The sequence below is a fragment of the Pinus tabuliformis genome, chromosome 2_1, assembly GCF_031772625.1.
Source record: "Pinus tabuliformis cultivar Carrire ecotype Pingquan chromosome 2_1, CPIR1, whole genome shotgun sequence".
NCBI lineage: Eukaryota > Viridiplantae > Streptophyta > Pinopsida > Pinales > Pinaceae > Pinus > Pinus tabuliformis.
This window is the reverse complement of record NC_142299.1, coordinates 182,147,033-182,169,661: the sequence shown is the minus strand read 5'-3', so window position 1 is coordinate 182,169,661 and position 22,629 is coordinate 182,147,033. Positions and strand designations below refer to the sequence as shown.

Here is a 22,629-nt window from a genome sequence, read left to right as displayed (position 1 = left end):
CCTTGGATCCTAAACGCATTTTTCTCAATCTTCAATCTTCTCTCAGATTTATAAAGAATAGCTGGCATCTCATATTCGTAAGGACCCCTACAACATAAAGTCCCAATAAATTCAACCTCCAATACATCGAATAGACCACACTAGTGATCTCATAACTTTTTTCCATGCATTAGCCTTAATAATAACCTACACTACCGTCAAACAAGACGATGAATATTCCGATCCCCTAAACGATGGTCAGTGAAATAAGGTCCTGTAAATTTACAGAGCAGCTGTACCCTTACACGTAACCGAATGAAATCATTAATATTATGCAATGAAATACGTGGGGTTGGGAAGCTTGAAGGTCCTGTCTCCAAAAGAATATCTAGACAAATCATTCCACTGATCACCTGAGTTCCCTCGGATCCTAAACCTGTTTTTCTCAATCTTCAATCTTCTCTCATATTTATAAATAATAGCTGGCATCTCATATTCATCAGGACCCCTGCAACACAAATTCCCAATAAATTCAACCTCCAAGACGTTGAATAGACCACACTAGTGATCTCATAGCTTTTTTCCATGCATTAGCCTTAATAATAATCTACACTACCATCAAACAAGACGATGAATATTTCGATCACCTCAACAATGGTCAGTGAAATAAGGTCCTATAAATTTACAGAGTAGGTGTAGCCTTTTACATAACTGAATGAAATCATTAAGATCAGGAAATGAAATACATGAGGTTGGGCAACTTGAAGGTCATGTCTCCAAAAGAATATCCAGACAAATTGCTCCACTGATCACCTGAGTTCCCTCGGATCCTAAATCCGTTTTTCTCAATCTTTAATCTTCTCTCAGATTTATAAAGAATAGCTGGCATCTCATATTCATCAGGACCCTTGCAACACAAATTCCCAATAAATTCAACCTCCAAGACATCGAATAGGCCACACTAGTGATCTCATAACTTTATTCCATGCATTAGCCTTAATAATAATCTACACTACCATCAAACAAGACGATGAATATTCCGATCACCTCAACGATGGTCAGTGAAGTAAGGTCCTAGTGGATGCAAGGTTGGTCCTGCCTGGAATTTCTTAAGATTTTTCCTTGGTACTACTCATCAAAATGCACCAGCTAGATTGATTTCAGAGTGTTGCAATTTGTTTTTTTCCAATGACTGTATTGCCCAGGAGCACAAGCAGTATTTTTCACTTGAACATTGGGAGTGTAATCAATATTGTTGCAATCTCAATAATAATTATTATTTCAGACGGAATTTTATATGGCTTACTGATAAACATACGGTAACTTCGAACCTCTAAACTTTTAGAAATTTTCAGTTATATTTTGTTAATATGGCTTTCACATCATTCCCAACAGAGTATGATCAGATTTTTTATGATTCAAGGGGGCCGAATTGATGTAAATGGGGGTAGTCCCATAACAAACAGCCATGTCACTTTATTGGGTATGGTTGCGTGAGACACAAATATATATACGCCTCAACTTTTGCAGATTTTTATTTTTATAGCCATTTGTTGATTAATTGCAGCAGAAATGGGTTACAGGCTTACTGTTGAAAGGTTTGTGTGTATAATTCTTGCTACTGTGTTGTCTGTTGATCATTAGTTTGTGTTGGGTGAGTTTGACTACAAAGATGCTTTGCATAAATCTATTCTGTTTCCAGACAATTTCCAGGTGGTAAAGACAATTTGTCATGTTGGAGTCCTGCTATGTATAGTGTACATAGGTCACACAGACTCTGCATTGTGCGTTTGTAAGTGCCACCACGAAGCAGTAGGTATGACATCGATCAGACATAAATACTAGTGCTCTCTGGAAATAGGAGACAAGATAGCTTACATGATTTATTTTTCAACTGCAAAGCAAGGGACAATAGTAAGTTTCACAACATTGAGATCTTCAAGACCAAAATATGATGACAGCCTTTAAATTGTCAACTGTAAATTTACAAAGTAGGTGTAACCTTTTACATAGCCGAATGAAATCATTAAGATCAGTCAATGAAATACATGGGGTTGGGCAGCCTGAAGGTCCTATCTCCAAAAGAATATCCAGACAAATCACTCCACTAATCACCTGAGTTCCCTTGGATCCTAAACGCGTTTTTCTCAATCTTCAATCTTCTCTCAGATTTATAAAGAATAGCTGGCATCTCATATTTGTAAGGACCCCTACAACATAAAGTCCCAATAAATTCAACCTCTAATACATCGAATAGACCACACTAGTGATCTCATAACTTTTTTCCATGCATTAGCCTTAATAATAATCTACACTACCGTCAAACAAGACGATGAATATTCCGATCACCTAAACGATGGTCAGTGAAATAAGGTCCTGTAAATTTACAGAGCAGTTGTAACCTTACACGTAACCGAATGAAATCATTAAGATTATGCAATGAAATACATGGGGTTGGGCAGCTTGAAGGTCCTGTCTCCAAAAGAATATCTAGACAAATCATTCCACTGATCACCTGAGTTCCCTTGGATCCTAAACCTGTTTTTCTCAATCTTTAATCTTCTCTCATATTTATAAAGAATAGCTGGCATCTCATATTCATCAGGACCCCTGCAACACAAATTCCCAATAAATTCAACCTCCAAGACATTGAATAGACCACACTAGTGATCTCATAGCTTTTTTCCATGCATTAGCCTTAATAATAATCTACACTACCATCAAACAAGACGATGAATATTTCGATCACCTCAACGATGGTTAGTGAAATAAGGTCCTATAAATTTACAGAGTAGGTGTAGCCTTTTACATAACTGAATGAAATCATTAAGATCAGGAAACGAAATACATGAGGTTGGGCAGCTTGAAGGTCATGTCTCCAAAGAATATCCAGACAAATTGCTCCACTGATCACCTGAGTTCCCTCGGATCCTAAATCCGTTTTTCTCAATCTTTAATCTTCTCTCAGATTTATAAAGAATAGCTGGCATCTCATATTCATCGGGACCCCTGCAACACAAATTCCCAATAAATTCGACCTCCAAGACATCGAATAGGCCACACTAGTGATCTCATAACTTTATTCCATGCATTAGCCTTAATAATAATCTACACTACCATCAAACAAGACGATGAATATTCTGATCACCTCAACGATGGTCAGTGAAGTAGGGTCCTAGTGGATGCAAGGTTGGTCCTGCCTGGAATTTCTTAAGATTTTTCCTTGGTTCTACTCATCAAAATGCACCAACTAGATTGATTTCAGAGTGTTGGAATTTGTTTTTTTCCAACGACTGTATTGCCCAGGAGCACAAGCAGTATTTTTCACTTGAACATTGGGAGTGTAATCAATCTTGTTACAATCTCAATAGTAATTATTATTTCAGATGGAATTTTATATGGCTTACTGATAAACATACAGCAACTTCGAACCTCTAAACTTTTGGAAATTTTCAGTTATATTTTGTTAATATGGCTTTCATGTTTTGAGAAAGAAAATTAGCCTTACTGCCTATGTCTTGAACACATTTCTTGGAAATTTGAGTTGGTAGTATGTTAGTTTGATAGTAGTTTGTCCAAACAAAAGCCTTATTTCCATTGCATCATGAGATCAACCTTGAATTACTCTGTTCTGCTATTTTTTTGCCATGCATTCTAAATGGACCTGCAAATTGTAATCAATCTTGAGACAATTTTGAAGATCGTTATTATTTAAGATGGACATTTACATATAATAATGGAAAATATAAAAAGCCAAGGAGATAAAGGATGCTGAATGACATTTAATGGTTTACTGATGGATAGAAATCATGCTGGCTGACATTCAATGGTTTACTGAAAGAGTATAACATTGAAACTCCAAATTTCTGTAAGTTTTCATATGATTTTGCCGCGGTACTGGTGAGCAAAAAAAAAGAGTTGTACTAATCAGATTTCAGGATATTTTGGAAATATATAATTAACATAGGGATTCCCCACAACCAACCCACAATGTGAATTCTTCCTCCAATATTGTGAGTTTGCAACAGCTTGAATTCTATCAACATTCTCTGTCCATATAAATTAGGAATTGATTATTTGGTGCAGATTTTCAAGAGGTCTGGAAGGAAACAGTGGAATTGAGGAATGCAATGGATCAATAAATCTACAACATTAGCAAAATATTGAGTAAGGAAAAACTAAGGGGAGTGACGGAGAAGAAAGATGCTGAAAACATCCAAGTTGTTCTCAAGGAGTCAGGTGAATGGCTTAGTGAAAACGAGAATGAAAATAAGGATGAATTAGTAAAGAAAATGAAGAATGTTAAAAGATTATTTAGAAAAATAGACAAGAGCCCAAAAGCGCTGGCAACTTGATTGAAATTCTAAACCATCTGTAACAACGTCCATATTACATTTTTGAGTTTGCTAAATCTCTCCCCTATGTATAGTTGTTACATACCAATATTTATGATGCTTATATCATATTTGTATATTGTGTTCAAGCTGCAACTTTGGTATATGGACATCATAATTTTTCCTCCAAGATTGTCTCTGAACGATCAGTGGTGTGGATTGTGATTTTATGATTTGATTTTAAAGGATATCAGTTGAGTCTTTCAATTGAATTTACTAAGATTTCACATGATAGAACAAAATAACAACCTCACCAACAAAGTGTTTCTACTAGTACATAACTTATGCAACACTTTTACAGACACATTTATGGTTACAACCATAACAGGCACCGGAGGTCTTCGAAAAACTTAAAATGATGCTTTTGACAACATTATTATTGATATTTAGCCTTCCCCACAATCAAGGGAAGAGATCTTAACCTTGTGTGTTTTATTTTATGTGCTTTCTTCTATGCTTACATTCTGGTTGGATTACAGGACAAAATATGTCTGTGCATTTTAAGTTACACTTAAAACTCAAATGCTGACAAGGTTGTTCTTGGCAGTGTAAGGATAGTTGCAGTGTTGAGCTGTCTTATTTGTTTTGTTATTCATTTTAATCTTGAATTTTTAAATATAGAGAAAAAAAAATATGCCCAAACAATTTTTACTCGGTAGATTTTAATCTGATAGTTTATATATTTAAGGTTAAAATGGGGATCAATTGGTGATAAACTGTAGTGTTAAGTCACTCCTTAGGCATATAATAGTTGGTAATAGAGTGTACTGTTAAAACACTCTAGTCTCAAATTCAGAAAGAAGAAAAGAAAGAAAAAGAAAAAGGGAGGGTTAAATGAATCTATACTCGTGCACTTAAATTTGTTTTATATTTTAATCTTTCTCGCTGGGGCAGCTGCCAAGCAGGCTTAACACCTGAAGGACTATGCCAAAACTGTTGTCCTTTACATTATCGAGATTATAATTAAAACATCTTAACTTGCGTCCTGTTGAACATAGAGATTTCCCATAATTTGATTGATTTCAGAGTGCTCGAATTTGTTTTTTTCCAACGACTGTATTGCCCAGGAGCACAAGCAGTATTTTTCACTTGAACATTGGGACTGTAATCAATCTTGTTACAGTCTCAAGAGTAATGATTATTTTAGATGGAATTTTATATGGCTTACTGATAAGCATACGGTAACTTCGAACCTCTAAGCTTTTGGAAAATTTTAGTTAGATTTAGTTAACATGGCTTTCATGTTTTGTGAAAGAAAATTAGCCTCACTATATATGTCTTGAACAAATTTCTTGAAACTTTGAGTTGGTAGTATGTTAGTTTGATGGTCGTTTGTCCAAACGGAAGCCTTATTTTCATTGCATCATGAGATCAGCCTTGAATTACTCTGTTCTACTATTTTTTTGCCATGCACCTATAGATTGTAATCAATCTTGAGACAATTTTGAAGATTGTTATTATTTAAGATCGTTTACATATAATAATATAAAATATAAAAAGCCAAGGAGATAAAGGACGCTGAATGACATTCAATGGTTTAATGGTTTACTGATGGAGAGAAATCATGCTGGCTGACATTCAATGGTTTTGACCCTTGTGGAAATTGAACATGAAGCATGCAAAATAAACTTTGTGGTAACTGAAGATGAAGTCAGGGAAGGTATAGAATAAATAGAATAAAACATTTTAAAATAGGGCACACTGAAAACAAATTAGTCCAGGCAGATAAAATATAAAGCATTGAGGGAAATAAATAACATTCTAAAATAGGACAAGTGAAAAGATTTTATTTTATGGCAGATGAAGCTGGGAATTAATAGGAAGATTTCACAGCAAATGAAGGATATAAATTTTTTTAATAGAACACGCTGAAAGGAGAATACAACATTTGGAAGAGTGTGAAAGGAGACTGTGAAAAGAAAGTATGGGAAATGAATCAGAATCACGGCTAGAAATAATTTTTAATAGAACATGCTGAAAAAAGACTACAATATTTGGAAGAGTGTTAAAGAAAAATGTGGCAAGTATGGCTAATGAATCAGAATCACTACTAGAAAACACTCTCATCTTCTCTTTGACTCTCCTATTTCTAGTTGCAAATTCATACAACTTGCAAAAAAAGTTGATCAATGTGAAGTTCATAGGATCAGGAATTTCTACTTCTAATTGTAAGTTAATTAAACCTACCCATCCTTATTAAAAGAAGGTTACATCATCATTTACTTTATGCCAAACAGAAACAAAAACATATATCAAAAGTAATATATACAAGAGGTGGAATTTCAATTCTACTCAAAAATAATTTCAGTCACTAAAATGTCAATGCATCTACTTACAAAAAAAAACTTAAAGAGCAGACTCTATTAAAAGAACAATGTTGCAAATTAAAAACTAAATAATTGTTTCCAGACAATTGCCAGGTGGTAAAGACAATTTGTCATGTTGGAGTCCTGGGATGTATAGTGTACATAGGTCACACAAACTCTGCACTGTGTGTTTGTAAGTGCCACCACCAAGCAACAGGAATGACATCGATCAGACATAAAGAATAGGGCTCTCTGAAAATAGGAGTCAAGATAGATTAAATGATTTCTTTGTCAAGTGCAAAGAAAGGGACAATAGAAAGTTTCACAACATTGAGATCTTCAAGACCAAAATATGATGATAGCCTTTAAATTGTCAACTGTAAATTTACATAGTAAGTGTAACCTTTTACATAACTGAATGAAATCATTAAGATCAGACAATGAAATACATGGGGTTGGGCAGCTTGAAGGTCCTGTCTCCAAAAGAATATCCGGACAAATCACTCCATTGATCACCTAAGTTCCCTCAGATCCTAAACCTGCTTTTCTCAATCTTCAATCTTTTCTCATATTTATAAAGAACCACTGGCATCTCATATTCATCAGGACCCTTGCAACACAAATTCCCAATAAATTCAGCCTCCAAGACATCGAATAGACCACACTAGTGATCTCATAACTATTTTCCATGCGTTAGCCTTAATAAGAATCTACACTACCATCAAACAAGATGATGAATATTCTGATCACCTTAACGATGGTCAGTGAAATAAGGTCCTAGTGGATGCAAGGTTGGTCCTGCCTGGAATTTCTTATTTTATTTTTCCTTGGTATTACTCATCAATATGCACCAACTAGATTGATTTCAGAGTGTTGGAATTTGTTTTTTTCCAACGATTGTATTGCCCAGGAGCACAAGCAGTAATTTTCACTTGAACATTAGGAATGTAATCAATCTTGTTATAGTCTCAAGAGTAATGATTATTTCAGATGGAATTTTATACGGCTTACTGATAAACATACAGTAACTTTGAGCCTCTAAACCTTTGGAAAATTTCAGTTAGATTTTGTTAATATGGCTTTCATGTTTTGAGAAAGAAAATTAGCCTTACTGTCTATGTTTTGAACAAATTTCTTGGAACTTTGAGTTGGTAGTATGTTAGTTTGATAGTCATTTGTCCAAACAGAAGTCTTATTTTCATTGCATCATGAGATCAACCTTGAATTACTCTGTTCTACAAATTTTTTTTGCCATGCACTCTAAATGGACCTGCAGATTGTAATCAATCTTGAAACAGTTTTGAAGATCGTTACTATTTAAGATGGACATTTACATATAATAATAGAAAATATAAAAAGCCAAGGAGATAAATGATGCTGAATGACATTCAATGGTTCAATGGTTTACTTATGGAGAGAAATCATGCTGGCTGACATTCAATGGTTTACTGAAAGAGTATAACATTGAAATTCCAAATTTCTGTAAATTTTCATATGATTTTTCCGTGGTACTGGTGAGCAAAACAAAGAGCTGTACTAAATGACATATTCAATTACATGAGTATCAAAAAAATTTGAAGAGGAAAATTCATTAAATTAACTTTTAATTTTGAATCTAACACAAACTCTATGGACGCCTTAAAAATAGACATCCTTAACATGGGTTTTATTGTGTATTTGAGCAGGCGGATTTAGTGGGTGGTTACTACGACGCTGGGGATAATGTGAAGCATGGGCTTCCCATGGCATTCACTGTTACCATGTTGGCATGGGGAGCCCCTCAGTACAGAGATGAACTTTCAGCAGCAGGAGAGTTGGAGAACGTTAGGGATGCCATTAAGTGGGGAACTGATTATTTCATCAAAGCAAGCGCCACCGAAAACCAGCGGTGGGCTTAGGTGAATAAATTACCATGCCAACTAAATTTACTAAAGGATCACAACAAATAGAAATGGGTAAAATTAATTATGAAATTAGTCCAAAAAAATATATGTAGTGTAATTTTGACTGGTTTTCCTTTTAGCTGGGAGATCCAATTGCAAACCACAACTGTTGGGAGAATCCAGAGAGGATGGACACTCTAAGGACTTTGTACAAAATATATACATCCACTCACGGGACAAAAATTGCAGCACACTATTGCAACATTGGCTACTTCCTCCATCGTCTTTGTAGCCATTGACAAACCTTATTCCATTGTCTTGCTCAAAGTTGAAAATAGATACATCCACTCACGGGACAGAAATTGCAGCACAGACTGCTGAAACATTGGCTGCTTCTTCCATTGTCTTTGTAGCCATTGACAAACCTTAATCCATTCTCCTGCTCAAAAGAGCTACTTTGGTATAAGATTATACCTTTTCTCTTGTTCCCATGAGTTCATTTCATGTTGGTAACTTTTATATTTTGTGGTTTTATGGATAAGATTTTAGATATCTTTTCTAAAAAATTTCTAGAAATAAGCAATTATCAATGTCACACCTCTATCTCTATTTTATGTTAAAAGGCAATGAAAAATATTCTTAGATTATTAGAAATCCATAAATTTGTATTATGAAAATTCTAGAAGTCATACTCTAAAATAAACTACACCTATTAGCATAACTATATTTGTATCTAAACATAATTTATAATTGAATTATTATTACATACATAATATTACATTAAGAAATATATTTTTAATATTACATTAAAAACAATTACATATTTCTCATACATATAAAAATGTTCCTAGATTTACCTTATTATATATAAATAGAAAATAGAAAATTAATAATATTTCAATAAAAAAGCGTTAATATTTCTTCTTGCCTTACGGTGTTCCTATTGCAACATATGGTGCAATTGCTAGTTACTCACATGAGCACTTGCTAATAGAATCAAGTCTTATGATCCATCATACTATTATGGTTATTATTTTATTTACATCATATTATGATTTTTTCCGAATTGGAAAGTGCTTCATTAAATTCATCACCATAATTTATGAAATCTTCCATATAAATGTCCACTCAATCATGAAAAATGTCCACCCAATCATGAAAAAGATCATAAAATATTCCATTTATATCTCTTTAGAATGTGGTTGGAGCATTACATAATCTAAATGATAACACATGATATGCAAATCTCCCATAGACAAGTAAATGTCATTTGATTCTTCTCTTTTAGAAAAATTTATGTGTTTCATACCTAGTAACATACATGCCATTACTTAGCCCATCAATAACAAGAATGTATATATCTCATGAATTTCTAGCTATCAATCCTCAAATTATATAAAAATCTCAATTAAACATTAAATTCCTATGATTTTTGTATTTTTATTTTTCTTTGCCTTAGAAAATAAAAAGGTTAAAGACTATCTTGTTGAAGAGATTTTGTATTTAAAATGGTAAAATTTAAAATTCTATATTTTATTTATATAATTTCAATTTATTTTCCATACAAATATAGCTAATTCAACTCGAAACCCATAATATATATATATACAAAAATCAATATATATATATATATATATATATATATAAAGCAAAGCACAAAAATCATAGGCATACTTACAATTCACGCTAATCCTTTCTATTTCCTTTTTTAACAAGATGTTCACGTGACTCTGAAACTTCACTTCCCCATAACAAGTATTATACTATGAACTGCCAATTGTTATTCTACCAGAACAAATATTCGAGTTGTGTTATCTTATCACCACATTACATTCCAAGTATGAAGTGTCCATGTCTATGCATCAAGTGTTTAGTTTTTCCACTTTATAATAGTGTAGTAGGTTTGTTCATCAATGTTATAGAATGGTGTCTCTACCACTTTTGATAACGCGACACAACATGGAGGTTTTTTGTAACAGTTATCATGCTTTTGGCAAAGGAGTATTACGGTCCAACCTCACCTCTAAATGCAAATTTGTTAGGATATTCCGACACATAGGAAATAGTTAAGTAACGTGTAGAGTTAGGTAAAGTGTGTTTCTCTTCTATGTACTTTTGTAACTTACAATCCTACGGCCACGATATGTTCTAGACATGAAGTGATCTGACGGTTCATTCTCTCATCGGTATTACCGACACTTGATGTGTGGCTTAACACCCGATTGGTCCATGATATCTATTTAAAGAGCATGGAAGGTCATTTGTAAGGTGGTCGTTCATGAGAGAAGCTTATGTAAATTTTCTTTCTTTTACATTAATAAATTGTCTGAAATGGTCGCGTTGGCTCAGGCCGTGGATTGTTTCCCTCTTTGAGGGTTTTAACCACGTCAAGAATATTGGTGTATTGATCTGTGATATTTTTGTGAGTGGTGTCATTTAGTGTTATATTTGAGGAAATTATGGTATAAATTCCTACATGGTATGAGAGCTATTTGAGGGCCGCATCCATTGGTGATCCAAATCCAAAGCTCGTACAGCTGCATCCGACTGTCGTTTCCTAGATCTACTGTTTCTGACCACTTTCGGGCCGAGATGACTGCTCTATTGTGTTAGGAGCATCTGTTCTAGTGAGGAACCCATTTCGTTTCACGTGAAAAGGTTTCGGGTAGCCCTAACTACGTCATTTTTAAGATATGAAGGTATACAATAATTATTTGCAGTTTTAGTTATTTCTCTCTATTTATTTCTGTTTTATTTAACTCTCTATTTTTTTTATTACCAGATCTATATCTTTCATTTCTTCGTATGCTCTTTGACTCGCGGCGCTGTGCGATCTGGGCAAATCAAAAACAGAAAGGAAATATTTTTCTCATGTGTATGTTCTTTTCTGTTGCACTTTAGTATGATCTCAGAAAATCAAAAACATTGAGAAAAATATTTAGTTTCCGACAAAATCTAACTTCAAGCCGTAACGTTTGGTTTTTTTTGCATATTCGTTTTCGGTTGTGTGGTTTTTTGTTTTGTAGGCAAAAAGGGATTTCTCGAGTAAGCACACACTCCAAAGCTTCAGTGACTAAGAAAAAAAATCCTTTTAATTTTCCAAAAATTATTATCCTTTTAAACTAGCTCACTTGGTCCAAAGTTACTTTATGAGAATAGAGGTCTTGGGTTCAAGTCTTTTAATTTGTTGAGTTACTTTTTCAAAAAGCACATGTAACTTATGTGTTAAAGTTACTTTATGTAAAAGTGTTCTCACCCATTATAAAAAAGTGAGTCACTTAGAATTTTAAATTCTCTTTATCTTTTATTTAAGTTACAATTTAGTGGGTAGCTCATAAAATACTATTGTAAAAGTGACTTTCACTTATTTATAAAAGTGGGTTGCATAGTGTTTTTTCAAAAAGTGAGCTAATTAGATTAAGTTTGGAAAGAGGGGGGATTTTTTTTTAAATATAACATTATCATTCACTTCCGCACATTCACATACTTCGTCGCCATCTTCAACAACGTTTTTTTCGAAAAGCCATAACTTCTTCATCTGGAAGCTGGTTTCAAAACCGTTTTTTTAATCAGCCTAATTTTTTGAAATCTTTCCATTTGAACACTTAGTTTCAGCATCTACAGCTTCAGTTTCTATTAAAATGGAAATTTCATGCCAAGTTACTCTTGACAACACCAACTACTTCCAATGGGTGTCCTATATAGAGAATTTACTTTGAAGTAAAGGTCTTTATAGAATAGCCTCAGGCCAAGAGTCTAAACCTAAAGATGAAGATAAGACAGTCAAATGGAAAAATAAGCAAGATCAAGCATGTGGGTTGATAAGGATGTTCATTTCTCCAAACCTTAGATTCCATATCACAGAACTTGATACCCTTGATGAAGCAATGAAACAACTCAATAAAGTTTTTGGAATTAAAAATGAAATTAGAGCCCATCAACTCGAAAATGAGTTGCTTATGTTGGACCCTGATAATTTTTCTTCCATTGAAGATTTTTTGTCCAAGTTCAAGACCCTTAGACTTCTCTTGTAAGGTGTTAAGGTTAAGGAAGAAGATGACAGCCTTATCTATTCCATTCTTCCTAAGTTAGGACCAACCTACTCTATGTTTTTTGCCACCTTCCATTCTACTAGAGAAGCTTTTATTTTCAAGTACAAGCCTACAAGTCCCCATCTTTTGATGTCTTTTGTGATTCTTTAATAAGAGAACATGAAAAACTCTTACATCTTGGTCTTTTTAATCTTGGAAACTCTTTTAAGAAAGCCTTAGCTGCCCAGTAGCAACCAAGTTCAAAGAATCCGAAGAAACAACCTCTTAAAAGGAATGGTCCTAAACCAACCAAGGGTCCTAAGAACTTTCAGTCTCAAAATGAAAAATCAATTCAACAAAATGATAAGGCAAATAAAAACAAAGGAAAGAAGATTGATAGACATTGCAACTTTTGTAATTGAGATGGCCACATAAAATCCAAATGCTTTAAGAAGATGGAAGCCTTGGAAGCAACAATGATGAAGCATAACATCCATTTGGAGCACTCTTCAACTTCAACTTTATCTTCAGGAATAACACTTTCTGCATGTGGTTATCAAGCATCTGTTGGGTCTTGAAAATGTCATTCATTTCCATTACACTTTCACTATTATATCCATTATATCACCTCCATTTCACCTCCATTTCACCTCCATTTTACTACTATGTTACTACATTCATCCTACTTTCATTATCATTGGGCCACATTTATGTTTTTCCAAACTTTATTAATTCTTAGCCTTTTTAAGTGAATTTGTGGTTAAAAATTAGAAAATAATGTGCATATGCTTATACCTAACAAGTAGGTTGAGATTGTTGACATGTGTAGGTCAAAATGAGGCTTCTAGAAGACCTTTATGTGGCACCCTAAGGCCAAATTTGAATTTGAATTTGAATTTTCCAAAGGGTAAGTTAAGGTACGTCATTTTCTAACTTTTGACCATAGAATTCGATAAAAAGCTAGAATGATAATTGTTGGAAAAACATTTCTCTTCCTCATTTCATAAAATTTCCAATACCATCAGTTGGGGGGGAAATATATTCATATTCATATTTTGCCATGTCCATATCATATTCAGGAGTCCACATACTTCCAACATATATTAACTATTACATTGTTATTATGAGCATACAATGGCTTTTCAAAAAAGTGCCTAAAGGATAAATTGGATACAAACAAAATCATGGTTGTCACACAAGAACCAACTATCATGCAATCCAATAAAGATATACTTTGCAACAATAATCAAAATATCATTATGCACAGTTCAAAGATCAAAATAGAATGCAACAACAAAAAAAATGGTTGTAACACAAGAACCAACCATGTTGCAATTCAAGTAAAACACTTTGCAGAAATATGAAGTTATCAAATGATATCATGCAAAGTTAAGCCAAAGCTCAAGGATCAAAAGAATTAATGTAATATATATTGCATGAGGACATGCAATAGCTTCAGTTGAGGGGTATGTTGGGTCTTGAAAATGTCATTCATTTCCATTACACTCTCACTATTATGTCCATTATATCACCTCCATTTCACCTTCATTTTACTACTATGTCACTACATTCATCCCACTTTCATTGTCATTGGGCCATATTTATGTTTTTCCAAACTTTATTAATTCTTAGCCCTTTTAAGTGAATTTGTGGTTAAAAATTAGAAAATAATGTGCATATGCTTATACCTAACAAGTGGGTTGAGATTGTTGACATGTGTAAATCAAAAGGAGGCTTCTAGAAGACCTTTATGTGGCATCCTAAGGCCAAATTCAAATTTGAGTGGAGAGAATCATGAGATCATGAGGATATGTGTCACATCTCCTAATTGTATTGAAACTCTAAGAAGACTTGTGTCTTATCAGTTCCTATTTTGATTAGGACTCTAGAGGTAGAGGGAGAGATTCATGGACTCTCATTAATGAGATGGCTTCTCATCTTTTTGTATAAATAGGAGATCTCTCTCCTTCATTTGTTAACTTAGCTTGGCTTTTAGTTCTTTAGCTTGGAGTTTGTAGTTCTTCCTTGATGGCTTTGGAAAGCTTTAGTGAGCTTTGTAATTTTTAAGAATTTGAATAAAGATTTGATGTTCTCAACATGAAAGGAGATGTGAAGTAGATGTTATGGAGCATATTAGAATGTAAGGTAGAGTAGATTTTGCTTTGTAGTTTTGCTTTGATTTCATTCAAGTATGTCATTTTATTGCTTTCAAATTTGATAGTTTAGATTTTCCATTAATGCAATTTTAATTCATGCAAGTGTGTTCAACCGGTTGATTGTAGATTAGTTTTTCTTTACATGTTCTTGTATTTTCTTATTAGTTTTTGCTCGAGCTTTTTAATGTAGTTTTTGCATCAAGTGGTGATATGAGACTTGCTTCCTCTGCTGAACTTTAGCTTTTAAATTTCAGTTACTATGCTTTGATTTTAGTGAGATTTGTTTACTGCTATTAGCTAGATATCAAGTTCTTCATGTTATTTGACGTTATCTCCGGTGCCATGGCTTAACCCGAGAAGCTACTTGGCGATCTATCGGATTATAAGTGAAGTAATTTGATTTTTCTTTCATTAATCTGCAAGTAGGTAGTTTAGATATCAATTATTCATGTTATTTGACGTTATTTCCGGTGCCATGGCTTAACCCGAGAAGCTACTTGGCGAGCTATCGGATTATAAGTGAAGTAATTTGATTTTTCTTTCATTAATCTACAAGTAGGTAGTTTAGATATCAAGTTCTTCATGTTATTTTACGTTATCTCCGGTGCCATGGCTTAACCTAAGAAGCTACTTGGCGAGCTATCGGATTATAAGTGAAGTAATTTGATTTTGCTTTCATTAATCTACAAGTAGGTAGTTTAGATATCAAGTTCTTCATGTTATTTGACGTTATCTCCGGTGCCATGGCTTAACCCGAGAAGCTACTTGGCGAGCTATCGAATTATAAGTGAAGTAATTTGATTTTGCTTTCATTAATCTGCAAGTAGGTAGTTTAGATATCAATTCTTCATGTTATTTGACGTTATCTCCGGTGCCATGGCTTAACCCAAGAAGCTACTTGGCGAGCTATCGGATTATAAGTGAAGTAAATTGATCTTGCTTTCATTAGTCTGCAATTTTTGGTTTTTTTTTTTAGTGCAATAGTTTAGATTTTATTTCTGTAATTAGATGGGCAGCAGAGACAGTGACCTCATGATCAACATTTCATCATTTGTTTGATTTAAGTAGCTGCATATTTACATTCCTGTTCAAGTATTAATTTTATCAATAGCATGTTTTGAGATTTTTTGAAGTGTTAAGTTTTGGAAGTTACCATAAGGGACATAAACCTTTTCTTGAAATCTACATCCATACTTGACCTTTAAAAGTATTCTTAAGACCTTAGAATATGATTTCCATTTGCATTAAACACTTTAGGAAACCAACAAGAACAAAACCCCAAAAACAACATAAACTATAAAACAACGAAGTAAGAAAAATGTTAACTAAGCACATATGGTGCACCACACTTCATCAGTTTACAATACCCTGATTGATAATTTATGTAGAGCAATTTAAGACGTTAAATTGACTAGACAACATCTAGGTCTGGTTATGCACTAAATATATTTTCTTCTTGTCATTCTCATGAGCGGCTCATTGATTTTGGAGCTTCTTATCACATGGCCAAAAATAAAGCCATGTTTTCTTCTTTAAATGATTGTAACACCAAAAATATATATGTTGGTGATGATAGATCTATTAGTGTTGTAGGGACTGGAACTATTCATCTAGACAATGGTCAATTTAATGATTTATTATGTGTTCCAGCCTTATCCTGCAACCTTCTATATGTATATCAGATAACTCATTCAGGTGAAGGTAAAACCATTGAATTTTCACCTCATGATGTTGTAATTAAGGACCTAAGAGATCCTAGATAGATTCTAGCTATTGGAATTGTTGATGATTCTACAAGGTTGTATAAGTTTAACAACTTTGGGTCATCAAATCTTCCCTCGATATTTCTTTCTTATAATGATGAAGTGAGAAAACTTTGGCATGAGCGATTTCATCACTTAAACTATCGCTCCCTTCAAAATCTATGTAAAGAAAATATGGTGACACATCTTCCTATGGTATCTTGTAGAGATGGTGTTTGTTCCAGATGTGTACTCGGAAAACATCATCGGGATAGTTTTTAAAAACGTGCCTCTTGGCACGCCTCAACCCCTTTACAACTTATGCATAATGATTTATGTGGCCCACTTCTAGTTGTTTCATTCTTTGGCTACAAGTATTTCTTAACTTTCATTGATGATTTCTCCAGACGCACTTGGGTATACTTCTTAAAACTCAAGAGTGAAGTATTTAGCATGTTCTTGGCCTTTAAGGCCTTTGTTGAGAAATAATTTGGACATCAAATTTTCAAGCTAAGATCTGATAATGGCGGAGAATATGTTAACAAAAAATTCATGAAATTTTGCACTAAGCATGAATTTAAAATGAAACATACTATTCCATATACTCCACAACAAAATAATGTAGTTGAAAGGAAGAATCGCACCTTAAATGACTAATTGTATGCTTTAATCTAAAGGACTTAGCTTTAATTTTTAGGCAGAAGAAATTAACTGTGCAAATTACATAGTAAATCACACTCCTACTAAGGTTTTAAAGAATATCACTCCAAAAGAAGCATAGAAATCAATTAAACCATTTCGTGTTTGTCACACGGAATGAGTCGATCTTGCGGACAAGATAGACCTTCCTAGAATCTAAAGAAGACCTTATGACAAGCAAACCAATCACACACTATCTTTCTCTAAATATGCTTTTATAAACAAAGGCAAACAAGTGTTTTAGGGCCTACCTTAGGTCCAACGCAAGTTTGCGGAAGCCCTCGCTCCTTCAATCCAAATGAGCTCCCTTGTTGCGAATCTGCAAACACAAACAAGCAAACAAATTAAATAGCACCTGAAAAGCCAATATCATAAAACATATTTAACAAGAAAGTCAAGGAATTCATGAAACAAATAACATGAGACAATTTGTTGAGAAAAATGAGTTTGATTGTATTAATTCAAAAGAAGAAGAACTTTACAACCTGTGCCTTGACGCTATACAAGCTCCTCCCAGGGTCCAGCAAGAAGTCTCCTCTACTTTGACAAGTTTCACTCTCTTCCCAAAGAAGCCAAAAAGGTATGTGATCTCTCCTCTTAAGCTCAAATAGGAAGACTTAATTTCACCAGCATTTACCCTAAAAAATATTCAGCTTCTAACCTCCCTAGCAACCAGCCCAATGCCTGAATTTATAGTGCAATGGAGGGAAGTTACTAGGTCCTCCTTCAAAGGGATAAAACCCTCCTTCAAAGGGATAACTCCTCTCATCAAGGGATTATCTCCTTCTCTTTTGGGATGCATGAACCACCTAAGAGCGGCCAATCCACGTCAAAATTCCTTCTAGAATCATCTAGAATTAACCCAAAGTGAGTTTTTTAGAATAAACTTGTGCCTTTTTGACTTTCACAGGGGTCCGCACCCACACCTTTAGGGACATAGCGGGCAGGTCCGCAGTTTTTGTAAACAGAAGGTGCGGGACCGCAGGAAATAGTGAGAGAAAGTGCGAAACCAGAGTTTTATTGATTTTCAATGTCTTTCCCTCAATTTCAAAGCTTGACTTGAAGAGTTGAGGCCTGAGACTTGCTTAGGAGGACAGTACAAGTGATGATAGACCCATACTAACTGCAAATAATCATGGTGACGATATTTTTGTGTAACAGATTGCCCCCTAAAGTGAGAAGTCTATAGTAGATGAGGATTTCATTTATCATTTAGGAAGAGTGAAGTACTTTATCATTTCGAGGATCATCTTGTGGAGTGCCCGGTTGGAACCTGTAAAAACATTCAATGCAAGATACATATATGAGATCATATCATCACTAAGGTAGGCATTCCCCTACTCAGATCAAAACTGACTTAGAAAACTAACTACTGCTCTGATATAGGAATGATATTATAATACATCACAAGTATAGACTCATGTGGACACAGTATGGACGCAACCATCTGTTTATGAATAGTTCATTATATAATGAATACAAAATTCCTCGCAGCCTGGATTGTGGAAATTACATCCAGGGTCTTCATTTCTACTTCCCGAAACAGTATGATTCTATCCATGCGAATGAATGTGTTGATGTCGAACATGGTAGAAACCACTTGATTACCAGTCAATGATGTAAACTGTTAACAAGTGTGAGAGAAACCACCAGTGATGTCAATGGCTCTCAAAGTACCCAGTACAATCCATGAGATGTGAATAAATGTGTTGATGTCGAACATGTCACAGAATCCTTTGATCGAAGGTCTATGATGCAACCTGTCGTCAAAGGCAAGAAACCTGCCATTGAGGCATGCAGATCCCAAGGTACTGACGATTTCTAGATCATCTTTCTAGATAATGAGCTGAAGTCGATAGAAAGCGATCCGTCGCAGGCAAGCCCACAACACGAAATCATAGATCAAGTTGAAGAAATTTAGTTGCAAGGACTGACTTAGGGATGGTCAAGATGGATGACAGATATTTTGCAGATGAATGGCTTATTGGCAGTGACCTCTTGAACACATAACGACATGACAGATGGCTTGGTGACAATTGACCCAAAGTTAATACCCAGAAACCGGCTGAAGACTTTCAATGTGGTTTGATCAACTGTTAGGCAAAGGATTTCCCAACCCAGGTGAATAAAAGTGTCGTGTTCAAGAGTGGTTACAAAGTATGACAAACATGCTCATTTTTCTCTCTTTTCCCCCACCATTTCTGGCAAGTACCTCTTTATTTTTGACAAGCTTGAGGAGGATAACATTTGCTTGATTATAAGCTCATCCTTCGGATGAGTCCAACTTAGTTTAAATTCGAACCCTAAGAAGGAGTGGTTCATTCCTGTTTGTAATTGAACAGGTCCTTTACTGTGAAATTTTAACGAGTCCAGTATAGGAGAAACTCGACGATTTTCAATTTTAAAGAGTCTGAAAAAAACTTAAGAAGACTCCAGGGTTGACCTTTTTCGTAAATTTGTGTCTCCCAAGCCCGAAAAGGTATAAAATAATACTTGAGAGAACCGCTTGATCTTTTACGACCAAGGAGTACTTTTCGTAATTAGTGCCCTTGATCCGAAAAAGTAAAAAAGCGATCAATGACACGTTTTATAACCAATATCGAATTTGAAACGACAAAAATCCGGCAATCTTTTCATGTTTTTACGGTCAGAAAAGAGCTGTAAGTGGACCGTCTTTTAATTCCGTTTTAACGAGTTTAAAAGAAAAACTCGGCGATCTTTTCATGTTTTAGGAGTCAGAAAAGAGCTTAAAGGTGACTCTAAATGTTTTTTCGTCGAAAATGATAGATTTCACCTGAATAATCTGTTATCCTGAACAAAAACGCAAACATTACTCATACCTGTTTGAAATGGATAAAAATGTTGCAAAAATACCTTTCCAAAGTGAAACATAAACAAATTTGCAATTTATTTACTCAAAAAACTTATAAAAAGGGCCTTCGTCAATTCATTTTTACCGTTTGAGTTTTGGGTGAGAAAATAGTGCTTTTGTTCAGAAAACTTTCCGTGAAGATTGCAGAAAATCCAACCGTCAGAATCGAATGCCATTTTCTCCAGGTAATCCACATCATCCTACTCTTCATTTTTAACCGTTTCATTTCTTGTTTTAGGCTTTCATTTCATTTTTTGGAGGGTTTTTAGGCTTAAAACCTACGCGCGGGGGCCCGCAGGTGTACCACTGCTGGCCCGCGGACCCCAACTTTTTCTCCATTGGGAAAAAGTCAGGGGTCCGCACCTTCCATGTAGACAAGGTGCGGACCCACGCACTGTGTCTAACCTGGAGGGTGCGGTCCCCGCCGCAAGGGTTTTTAACCCAAAATTTCTCAAAATTGGCCCAAACAAAATAATTTCTAGCATCCTAATTTATCTTTTTACTTGATGCAGAGAGTACATCATGCTAGATTGGCGTGAACGAGAGCATGAGGACGTGGATGCTGCCGCATGGAATCATCAACCTTCGCTTGATGCTTTGAAGGCGTGCGGCTTGTACAAATTCTGGGCCATTCTTGGCATGAGGGCTCAGGTGGATTTCTTACAGTGGCTGGTTGACAGATGGAGCATACAGGACCAGTGCTTCTTCATTGGTGGCCACCAGCTTGAAATCGAGCCGACAGACATATATTTCTTGACTGGTTTGCCTAAGAGAGGCGAAGACTTGACTCTATTCGGGGCTAGGCCAGGTGGCCAGTCTGTCGATAGCCTCCGGCTAGAGTTCTGCAACAGCCAGGCTAGAGACAAAGGGATAGACATAAAAACCATATCCCTTCCTGAACTCATGGTGATTGCGTTTACTGTCACCAGACTTTGTGGGAGTGCCGCATTACATATTGCCACCGGATCCCAAATGCGTATGGCAGTTGATTGCTTTCGAGGCACCATCTTCAACTGGTGCGATGCTGTGTTGGCCAATGTGAAAGGCCAACTGACCAGGGCCAAGAACGGACAACTAAAGACCTTTGGTTATGGGGCTTTGGTTGTGAGTTTTGGTCTGGAGAGGGTTCCCATGTTGATCCCGCAGCACCTTACTGTTGGAGCTGGGCTTCCTCGAGAGCCCAAACTGATGCGATGGGTCGCAGTTATGGCCCGTCATCCGGACGAGAGGACAGAGGTTGCTCGATTCAAACCTGAGTATTTCCAATGGTTGGAAAACCAGGTTTTTTCTATTCAGGACTTCCCTTACGCTGGGGTAGATTTTCGTGGTGACCCAGACATGGCTCTTCCACCAGGAGAGCAGTGGGATGACTCAGGTAAAATCATTTTCAACATTTTTCCTATTTTAATTTTTTTATTATTTTTCTATCGTCCCAAACTGATAGCAAAAGTTTCAAATGCAGATGTGGGTCCACAGCGACCAGCCGCTCTTCGGCCTTACGAGAGGAAACAACCAGTTGCAGCCGCGCCAGCCCCACAGGACGAATCAGCAGAGGTTTTGGCCGAGTTGGAGGGTCATCTCGAGCGCTTGACAGGAGATATTCTGGAGACCACTATAGATGACATTCCTCGTCGACTTCAGCGCTATGTGATTGGGGTCCCAGGACCTTTTAGGAGGTTCCTTTGCAAGGTGGCCCGTGCAGTGGTTTCTTATCGAGATCATCACCAGTGATAGGATGATCGCCTATTGTGGGCACATATGACATTTTTGTTTTTTGTACTTATCATTTTTGCCGATCATAAGGTGTTTTTCAACCTATGATCGAGGACGATGTATTTTTTGACACACTCCTATATATATATATATATATCACTATTACCGGCTTATCTTGTAAATCATGTTATGGAATGGTTTTAAATTTACATGTATGATTATTGCAAATGTCTACTTAACATTCGAGAAGCAATTGCATCTGCTAATGTATTTAAAGATCTTGGAATATGCTGATATTCAATATAATCAAATTCACGTTCCAAGAGACGCACTCTCAAAAATAATCTTAATAACACTGGATTTCTAATGGCATACACTCTATTAAGCTGTAATACAACGAGTTCAGAATCTAACCTCACTATCAAACTCCGAATCCCAAATGAAATAGATTCAGATAATAACTCAATCACTGCACTATACTCGGCAATGTTTTTCGTTGTTTGACCGAGGCTTACCCCATGCATAGATACTAACTCGTCAGAGGGCGAATAGATAACCCAAGCTGCAGAAGAAATGTTCCGTGTATTACGACAAGCACCATCAGCGAAACCAATGTATGTTTGGAGAGGCATCGACATCTGCAATATCAAGAGTAAAACCAAGATAAGCAGGAATAATGACGAAAAAAACACTCTCTAAGCTAAGCACACTATTTAAACTAAAACACACCAGCTAGAAAGAAAAGCTATCCTAACTAAAAATCTCCATACCCATTCTTTAAGCATAATACCTCTTCAGGTAAAGACCATTTCTGGGTTTACCCAAAGAGTCCCCGTCAAAGTCTACCAATTCAT

At 35.4% G+C, this 22,629-nt stretch overlaps 1 pseudogene across 1 annotated transcript in view; it reads left to right on the top strand.

The window, feature by feature from the left end:
• Window positions 1-8,070: 8,070 nt before the first annotated feature.
• LOC149199316 ((+)-3-carene synthase 2, chloroplastic-like) overlaps window positions 8,071-22,629 on the top strand; it is a 52,235-nt pseudogene continuing 37,676 nt past the window's right edge. The window contains exons 1-2 of the transcript XR_016253657.1: window positions 8,071-8,193; window positions 8,365-8,567. The product of XR_016253657.1 is annotated as a (+)-3-carene synthase 2, chloroplastic-like (transcript). The remainder of the gene's footprint in view (window positions 8,194-8,364; window positions 8,568-22,629) is intronic.